A 9,766-nucleotide genomic window follows, 5' to 3' on the forward strand; every position below is an offset into this window, starting at 1 on the left:
TATTACCTCATTGCTGATGTAACCCGGGCACTACTCCAAGAGGTACCCCCTCTCCAAGTGAAGGGATCAAAGCAGGTGCACAAGCACTGTGGGAGGTGTAGGGACTCTCCTCCCCCTATAGAGCAGAGCCAGACCACCAATGGGGACTTAACCATATACCTTTTAATGAGGGAACAAGACTGGGAACATAACAGGCATAAATCAGAGGGTACAGTGGACACTACAATGCCCCAAGGGGGCAGGATTCAACAAAGGTTAGACACTTACAATCATTGACAAAAGACAGGGTTAACAAAATATAAAACACAAACAGCAGAGCAAACAATACGGGTTGGTGAAATATAAAAAGGCACAAAATACAAAATGTCAAATGACAAGGAAATACAGGTCCTAGGTACCTGGAGAGGGAGAAAGGGAAAACACAATGGCCCCTTTCCACTGCAAGAAGATCTGCTTCTTGTTAGCTCACTCACCCCAAGCCACCCCAGCTAGGACTTGAGCTCAGATCTCCCACATAGTGGGCAGAAACATCAGCACACAGCCACCAGTGATGGCACTACTTTAGGCTGCTAGGGGTCTTGACCTTCCTGGAGCCCCGGCCTCACATCAAACTGCCTGGCCTCTGATTGGAGGAGCTGGAAGCAGAGCTGGGAACCTCTCAGGTCGCTGCTCAGATCCTTGCTGGAGCAGGGGAGCCTCTCCTGCTGGCTGCAGCCTCTCGTAGGGGATCCTGGAGCCCAGTGGGGAGCCTCTCCTGCCAGCCGCACACCACACTGCTGAGGGTCCCACTGCTGCCTGCAGGTCTTGCTCTTTCAGGCTCTTCAGGGGCACTGCTCCTTCCCCGCTGGCTCAGCTCTGTGAAGCTCCTTCCTTGTTGTCCCTTGCTGGTCTTCCCTGAGTCAGCCGCGCTGCCCCTTTTATCCCCCTCCAGGTGACCCAAGGGGCCAATCAGGGGACACGGAGGGTGTGTCTCTGGGGCCTGATTGGTGTGGAAAGGGAATCCCAAGTCCTCCAATCATCTTTTACCCCTTCAAAACCCCTGGGCCAAATCATTACCAGATTGGTGTGGAAAGGGAATCCCAAGTCCTACAATCATCTTTTGCCCTTTCAAAATCCCTGGGCTAGGTCACTGCCAGCTAGCCCGTCACACATATATATCACCCTCCCCCACACCATACCCCAGAACTCCTTATTCACATCAAGAACTATGCACATCCAGTATTTCATTTAAACAAGACTTGAAAACTCTACTTTAAAGAAATGTAGAAGAAAACAACATATTTATATGATATTTACTTGCTGCAAGACAGTTCATCCATTAGATTTTTAGGTGATTTGTGAGAGTTATAGGAAAAAAGGAATGGTCTTTTGTTGTGGAACAATGGAAAGCTAGTTTTCTTTTCTTTTTTTTTTCCTTTTTGGAGCTTATTACTACTGTTTAAAGAGTATTATGGCCATATGTGTTATAATAGGCTAAGTTAAGCAGACTGTCCTGAGAAGTAAGAGGTGCAGCGTGCTACCAATCTAGTACTGCAGCTCAAGCTGCTTTTACATTTTCTCATGAGCTCCTGTCTGTATTTCTTAATCTCTGCCTTAGGCTAAGTACAGACAGTCAAAAAGCCCAAGGCTGAATCGATTCAGTCTTTGCAGGTTAGTCCAAGCTGCAAAGATTAAATTGAGAAACAACACATATACCTTTGATTCAGAAAATGCAGCCACACACCAGCAGTGGCTCAGGCCACAAGCTAGGACAGGGGGCACAACAGCACAGCTCTCTAGCACTTCCTCTTCCTGCTGCCCCCAAAGCCTCTGGGATTTGCAGTCCACCATCACAGAAGCAGGGCTCTGCAGGGCTGCTCATAACTTCCTCTTTCTGCTTCCATAGTTTCATAGTTTCTAGGGTCGGAAGGGACCCGAGTAGATCATCTAGTCTGACCCCCTGCCACGGCAGGAAAGAGTACTAGGGTCTAACGACCCCAGCAAGGTGTACATCTAGCCTCCTCTTAAAGATGCCCAGGGTAGGAGCCAGGTGTCTCTGAGATTTGTAGTCCACAGTTGCAGCCAGTGGTAGCTTTCAGTAAGTTTAGCAGGGCAGGGCAGGGCAGCTCTGTACTTGGGGGAAGGGGGGTTTAACATGCCCTCCCTGGCCCCAAACCCCAGCTGGAGTTTCCCTGTGGGGGGCAGTCCCTGCCTCTGTCCCCCTCCATTCCCTCTGCAACCAGACAGCAGAGTCCAGTCCAGCACAGTCTGAAGCAGACAGCACAGTCCAGCCCAGGGCTGGAAAGCATGTTGGGATGCTAGGGGACTCTGATTTAACTTAAACCAGGAAGGGGTCTAGGGCAGAAGTTTCATAAGCCGGTTTGACCCAAATCGGTTAAGTCTGATACTACATTCAACCAGGTTTATCTTAAACCAGTTTCAGCCATTTTAAAACTGGTTTATGTGCACTGAACTTCTGTTCTGTTACAGATTTAAACCAGTTTCTGATCACTTAAACCAGTTTATGTACAACTTCTGTTCCTAGCCCTAAAGACTGCATTCAAATTCAGATATATTTTAAAAAGTAAAGCTATCATAGAGAATAGATCTCTCTGAAATAAGTTTTTTTAAATTATCAAAAATTAATATTCCAAAAAATTAAAGCCAATTTTCTTTAGAATTAAATTAGGGGCCTCACTTTTAAAGATTTAAACTGCCTATCAGATATTTATAATAATTTTAAACATGAAAACCAAAAGTAATCATGTGGCTTGGGGAAACAGAGCTGAGCAAGCAAGTCATGGATCTTTTTACCTCTAGCTGGCAAATCCAAATCCACACAGCAACAAAAGCCAACTGCTGCATACCACATTTTAAAACATCATAGGACATATCTTACATTTACAATCTAGACTCCAACTTTGGACCAGCAAAAGGTATATCAGTGGACACCCGAGTAAAAGCAAACAGACCTGCTTATCTGAGCAAAGTAAACGATGTACAGCCCTATATAGAAACACTGCCTGAGAGTAGATTAGATATAATACCTGTGGAAAACGTGTGGAGCACAATCCTGTACTGTAGAAGTTTGGAGGGTAGATAGACTTAAAAACCGGAGCACTGCCAGAATCCCCCCTGCTGGGAGTTTTGCACCTGTGAAGGAAGCTCTGTGCTGCCCCTTGCTCGGTGCCACACCAAACAGTGTATCAGTGGGCTCAGGCATGAGTGCAACAACCAGAATGGTGCTCCTCTCCCTTCCACAATACACCATTTGGTGAGGTGCAGGGCAAGGGCAGTGCAGGGCCTCCAACACTGCTGCACAGGCTTCTGGTGGGGGAAGGAGGGAGACTACTCCCAGAATCCCAGGGAAGCACTACTCCTCCTGCCCAACTCATCCCCAAGATATGCATCTTGTGCCACACTGTGCTGCACAGCTCCTGTGGCCAGGCAGGAACAGCACGGGGCATCTTCCCCCATTGTTGAAAAGACTCCCAGTATGGGGGATCCCAGAGCCTCCTCCTAGTTGGTGGTCTGGGCAGGTGCCTTGCTTGCCTCACCCTAATTAAGCTATGATCAGACATATAGCTCGATAGCTTGCTGTTTCCTGTCTTATCCTAAAGTAGTGTTTTCAAAATGGCACTGCTGTAGATCATGAAAAAACTAACACAACTGAGTGAACATCACCATCTGCTGCATGAATTTGCAACTGTGTGTAAACATAAGATGAAACCACTCAATAAAACATTCCCAAGTTCAGACCTTCTACACCAAGTGTCAGCCTGGGGCACATTTTTATGGTTAAGCTCCAGTATTCATTCTTAAAAACAGGGAGGGGTACATACATTTTTTTGACAGGCTCTTAATTATTACTGTCCATAAAAATATATTAGCAAAAGAGTGCTGGGGAGGGGGGGACTGGAAAACTGAACAGAAGATCTAAATCAACCTAATCAGTAAAAATTATTAGATGGTAAGAATTAGTAACAGCTGCTTAGGTAGCCAAGAGTGTGAAAAATGGGCTAAATTAATAAACATACCTTTTACCTTTAAATATAAACTAAAGAATTCTGTGGCACTAATTTACACATCAGGTTGCAGGCAGCCCTGTTCTACCTTACCATGCAAATGAATAGGAAGCAATTAAGTTTATTACAGGGGGGAAAAAAGAAGCTCAGCAACCTTTTGAAATAAGAGACCCTTCCTTCTGGAATTCTCTTCTCCACTTATCTATCATGAATGGACTTGAGTGATTCAAATGCAACTGAAAATACATCAACACCACCCCAAAGAGCAAGAACATACTTATCATTTAGCACAGTCTGCTGAATACAAAGATATATTCTCAGGCCTTTCCATCAACTAAGCTAATATACACTACCAACAGGATGACATGTGCAATGTCAGAACAAAATTAGCATGCAAAGTAACTCAAAACACATTTTACATTCTTATATTACAATTGCTATAGTAATTGTATTTAGGTTGGGGAACGGGCAACCAAATAGCTGAAAACTGATATAAATCAATAAAAGAAAAGAGGCAGTTCAATAGGCACATCATAAAATAAGCATATGTAAAATGGCCTAAGAAGGTTTGAAAGTGGTATCTCATAGATTGTAAATGAAGCAGAGGCAGCTGCAAGCTAGGAGAGAAAAAACAGACCAAACATATGGGAGTTGGATGGATTTGGCACAAAACCCAAGAAAGTGGTGTCTAATGGAGAAGGCCTCTGTCTGAAACTGGACTGAGTGCTGATGCAAGAAAAAGGGACAATAAGAATCTTCTCCCCCATTCTGCTCTGCTGCAGCACTCTCAAACCCTAACCTATAATCATCCTTGGCTGGCTTTCTCCAAAAGAGTAACATTGGACAAAGTTCTGCCCCAGTGGCACCAACCAGCCCAGCTCCAACCTATGCAGTCATTTAGGACAAGCGATGTCCTTGGTACTACTACTTTACCTTGCATATTTTTACTTCTCTTAGGGCCCAAATTCACCCTGCATAGCAGAGTACTGGATAGTCTGCAGAGCAGCACTCTACTGTTCAAAATGATTGGCTTTAAATCATTCTGCACAGGTTTATGTTTCAACAGCTTGTATCATAAAATACAAGAGATCTTATATCAGGGAAAGATCACCAGCTGTGACACTGCTTTCAAACAACAGCTTAACACTCTAAAGGACTGATGTGACAAACCTATGAAGTACAAGATGTGCACAGAAGAATGAAACAGGTTGATCACATCCTGGCCACCAGCATTGACTGCTACCTGCTGGAAGAGGAAACCTCACAGCTGCCATACATGTAACCTGATAGAAGAGAATTCCTCTTCTAAAATATGAGCTTATTATTGTTTACACACACACGCACAGATTCATAACTAATTTTTTTTTCTTTAAAGTTGTCAATGTGATACTCTAACTGCAATACAACATGACCCACGGTTATGTCATACTGAAGGCAGCAGGTAGGGTACAGTTGAATTCACAGTAAGAGCTCATAATACAGACTTTGCAATGGTAACTTCACAATACCAGCATAAAATTGGAGGCTTATATAAAAATCAGCAATATAGGCTGGCCAGCAAACTACTAAACTTGCCAGCACACAAATACCCAGCTTAGGTCCCTTGTTCCCCATGTCCTCAGAAATCAGGATTATGAAAGTGGTAGCAGAGTAAAGTGGAGGAATGCGAAGAGAGAACCCCTTTCCTCCACATAAGAACCTGCTACCCAGTACTCCAAGCAGCAATGAGGAGCTCTACGAACCTTCTCAGGCTGCTTTCCTCACTGCAAAAGTTTCATTTAGTGGGTGAGAAGCATCTCAGCTCTCTCACTTCAGTATCATCAAAGTGATGCAATGCAAGGCATTCTAAGTTAAAAAGAGCATCAAGAGCAAATTCAAGGAGAAAAAAAATCTGTGCACAGTCCCTTAAACAATTCAGTCCCCTAAGTCACAGCCACATGAAAGGCTGCTGCCTCACACAAAAGGCTACAGGAGATCAGCTACCACTTACATGCCTAAGAGCCCTAGGCTAATTCTTGGTTATTACATGTGCCACTTCCTACACTTCACACACTGATGTGGACTGCCTCTTTGATGTTTCAGTTTTAAGTCTAGGAAAGGACCACCAGGGTCAATTTGGCTTGTAATTCCAGCCCATATAGTGAAACTGCCTGGTCTTTGTTTTGCACTGTTTCCCTAAATCAGTGAAAGGAAGCAATCCCTTGGATTTATTTTAAAATTTGTACTCAAGTATGCAGATAGCAAAACACTCATTTTAATAAGTGTTATACATATGCACATCTGCACGCATACATGCACCAGGTGATCCACAAAACAAAAGCACCAGTCAAGCAATCCATCATAGTTTTTCCTAATCCATAAACCTGCACCTTTTGTGATAAGAATATCTAGTGGCTACAACTGCATTATGCCTCCCCATAAGCTATTTCCTTAGTGCTTTTAAATTAATTTATGTGATATACTGTATAAACCGTACCCAACTACCCAAAAGTATATTAGACAAATAAACTGCTTTTCATAGGAATCACAGGAAAGTAGGGCTGGAAGGGACCTTACAAGGTCATCTAACCTAGCCCCCTCCTCAAGGCAGGATTATCCCTGATTAAACCATCTCAGCCATGTGTCTGTCTGACCTGCTTTTGCAAGTTTCCAAGCACAGAGAATCCACAACTTCCCTAGGTACTCTGTTCAAATGCTTGACCACTCTCATAGTCAAAAAGTTTCTCCTAATCTCCAGTCCTACTGTGACTTAGTGCCATTGCTCCTAGTCCTGTCCACTACAGCCACAAAGAAAAGGCTATCTCCATCCTTTCAGGTATTTCAAGACTATTATCAAATCCCACCTCAGTCTTCTCTTCTCCAGGCTAAATATCCCAAGTCCTTTCAGCCTTTCCTCACAAGTCTTGCCTCCCAGACCTCTAATCATTTGTGCTAACCTGCACTGGACTCTTTCCAAACAGTCCACATCTTCTTTGAAGTATGGAGCCCAAAACTAAACACAGTACTCCAGGTGAGGCCTCACCAGGGCTGAATAGATTTGCAAGTGACACTCCTGTTAATACAACCCAAAAAGTTGTTGGCTTTTTTTGCAACAAGACCACACTGTTGGCTCATATTCAGCTTCCGGTCCACCATAACACCTAGGTCCTTCTCTGCAATACAGCAACCAAGACAGTTATTCCCCAGTCTGTATCTGTACGTGTGCTTAGTCCAGTTGATCCTTGTTGAATCTCATGTGGTTAATTGTAGACCATCATTTCTCCAGTCTCTCCAAGTCATTCTGGATCCTAGCCCTGCCCTCCAAAGTGTTTGCAATTCTATTCAATTTGGTGTCATCTGAAAATTTTCTAAGTGTGCACTCAACCCCATCATCCAAATAATTAATGAAGATGCTGAACAATACTGAACCCAGAACAGACCCCTGGAAAACTCCACTTAATACCTCCCCCCAACTGGATAGTGAGCCAGTGAGGACTACTCACTGACTACAATGATCCAACCAGTTATGTCTCTACCTGCCAGTGTTTTCCTCTAGTCTGCATTTCCTTAGCTTGTTAATGAGGATATCATGGGAGACAGCATAAAAAGCCTTGCTAAAGTCCTGCTCCTTGATCTTTCCAAGTACGGAGGTCAGGCTAACTGGTCTGTAGCTCTCGGGATTCTTCTTCTTTCCATTCTTAAAGATGGGCACTATGGGAACTTTTACACATGCTCCGGGAGAGGGGAGGCGGGTAGCGCTTTAATTAAAGCGGCTCCAAGAGCCATTCTAATTAAAGTGCTGCTGTGTGATGTATCAGCATCCCCATGCTTAAAAATGGTGACGGGGCACTTGAAATAAAGCTTGTTGAACGACCTTTATTTCAAGTGCCCCGTCACCATTTTTAAACACAGGGACACTGATACACGAGACACAGGAGGTTGTGGGAGCTCTTTAATTGCCACGCTCCGACAGACTCAATTAATCGAATGTGCTCCAACACGCTGAAATTCCAGCGCATCAGAGCAGCCTCTACGCTCGTGTCTAAGTGCCCTATATTTGCCTTTTTCCAGTCATCTAGGACCTTGCCTGACCTCCATGAGTTGTCAAAAAGGATAGGCAGTGGCTCCAAAATTACCTCAGCCAATTCCTTCAGTACCCTTGGGTACATCCAATCCAGCCCTGCTGACTTGAAAGTTTCTAGCTTCTCTAAGTAATCCCTAACCTGATCTGCCGTTACTACAGACTCCTCTCTCTCTCTCTACAGTTAAGTGCACACATCAGCTGGTAGATGCCCCTCTTTGTAAAAAAATAAAATAAAAAAGGCATTAAGTACTTCAGGATTTCTGCATCATCGTGACTAGATCACCTTCTGTGTTCATAAAGGGATCTGGGGAATCTCTGGTCGTCCTCTTACTTTTGACATAACAGAATCCCTTTTTACTGCCTTTCATGTTGTTTGCTAGCTGCATCTCAATTTTCTCCCTGCATGTCCATGCGATACTCTTATACTGTTCCCTAGTACTGACCAAGTTTTAAGAACAGAAAACAAACAGGTACTTCCCCATAATAAATTAAACATCTGCCTACACAACTAAATATCCCTTCCACTTTCCACATGAAAGCAGGAGAAAAAATAGGACATAGCCCCTAAAGGTTAAAACTCTGACTCTGACAGCTCAGCAAGAGAAACAAATTCCTAAAAGCTCTAACTCAGAAACACTGCTGCTCATTTTTAAAGGTCCCATCAAAGCTGAACAGCCAGCTAAGTGATACAAAATCAAAGTACATAGTATTTTCACTGGGGACAAAGTTTCTTCAGTGAAAAAAAAGAACATAGTAGCTATATGCATCTATAGATATGTGGTCCATACATGTATGTGGTGCCCTACACAGCAATTTGTATACTTCTGTATACAAGTTATGAAATACGTTTAAATAGTGCAAGTTCAGTATTCATACATTCTGACACAGCAACTTCTGACTGAATGCAAAGAGGTATGTTACAAGAATCCAAGGAATTCTGTTTCTCATTATCTACATATAATGCAAACACTTTAAAAGCCATGGACAGATAAGCATTTTTCATCCCGATTGTTGCTACCATTGTCCCAGAATGGGGTCAGAAGTTAATGTACTGAAATTATGGTAGCCCAGCTGAAGAACACGATGCTGTTCTATTATAGCCTAAGCCCTTACCTTAAAATGAAGCTGTAATGCTCTTCATCTGGAGAGTGAAGGTAATTTGCTTACAGATAAGGTTGGTCAGTTGATCAAAGATAACAAGGGATAAGATAAATTCAAGGATTTGCTAATCTGAACTGAGAACAGTTTACTTACAGCAGACTAAACAATTAATAACTAGAGCTAGGAAAAAATCAATGGGATAAAGGTGCTGGAAAGAAAGACTAGTAATTTACCTTACTCATGAGCATTGACTGTTGTACCACTGCTGTACTCTTTCCATAAGACACTCTGGAGACAAAGAACATACAGAAAAGAAACATTTTTGTGTATTACACACACAGATAACTGTATATTAAAACTCAAGGACCCTGGTTAAATCACTGGCCTATTTAGAAAGAATGGTGGAGTGATTACTAGCCTGAGACTTCAAAGACCAGGCTTCAAATCAGTGCTTCACCACAGACTTCCTGTCTGAACATAGGCAAGTCCCTTTAGAAATGCTTATACCACAGTCTCACAATATGAAGCAGCTCAGCACACTGCGCTGTTCCACACATGCTGCCTCCAGAACCAGCTGCCTTTGATTAGCTAAGGCCCC

General features: G+C 43.3%; 1 protein-coding gene across 1 annotated transcript in view; it reads right to left on the reverse strand.

The window, feature by feature from the left end:
* The window catches only part of LYPD6B (LY6/PLAUR domain containing 6B), an 88,564-nt gene extending 79,140 nt beyond the window's left edge, over window positions 1-9,424 (reverse strand). The window contains exon 1 of the mRNA XM_019522441.1: window positions 9,402-9,424. The gene's annotated coding sequence lies outside the window, so the exon portion shown is untranslated. The remainder of the gene's footprint in view (window positions 1-9,401) is intronic.
* Between the last annotated feature and the right edge of the window lie 342 nt (window positions 9,425-9,766).

This window comes from Gavialis gangeticus, unplaced genomic scaffold (genome assembly GCF_001723915.1).
Source record: "Gavialis gangeticus isolate Ggan-Ray unplaced genomic scaffold, GavGan_comp1, whole genome shotgun sequence".
Taxonomy (NCBI): domain Eukaryota; kingdom Metazoa; phylum Chordata; order Crocodylia; family Gavialidae; genus Gavialis; species Gavialis gangeticus.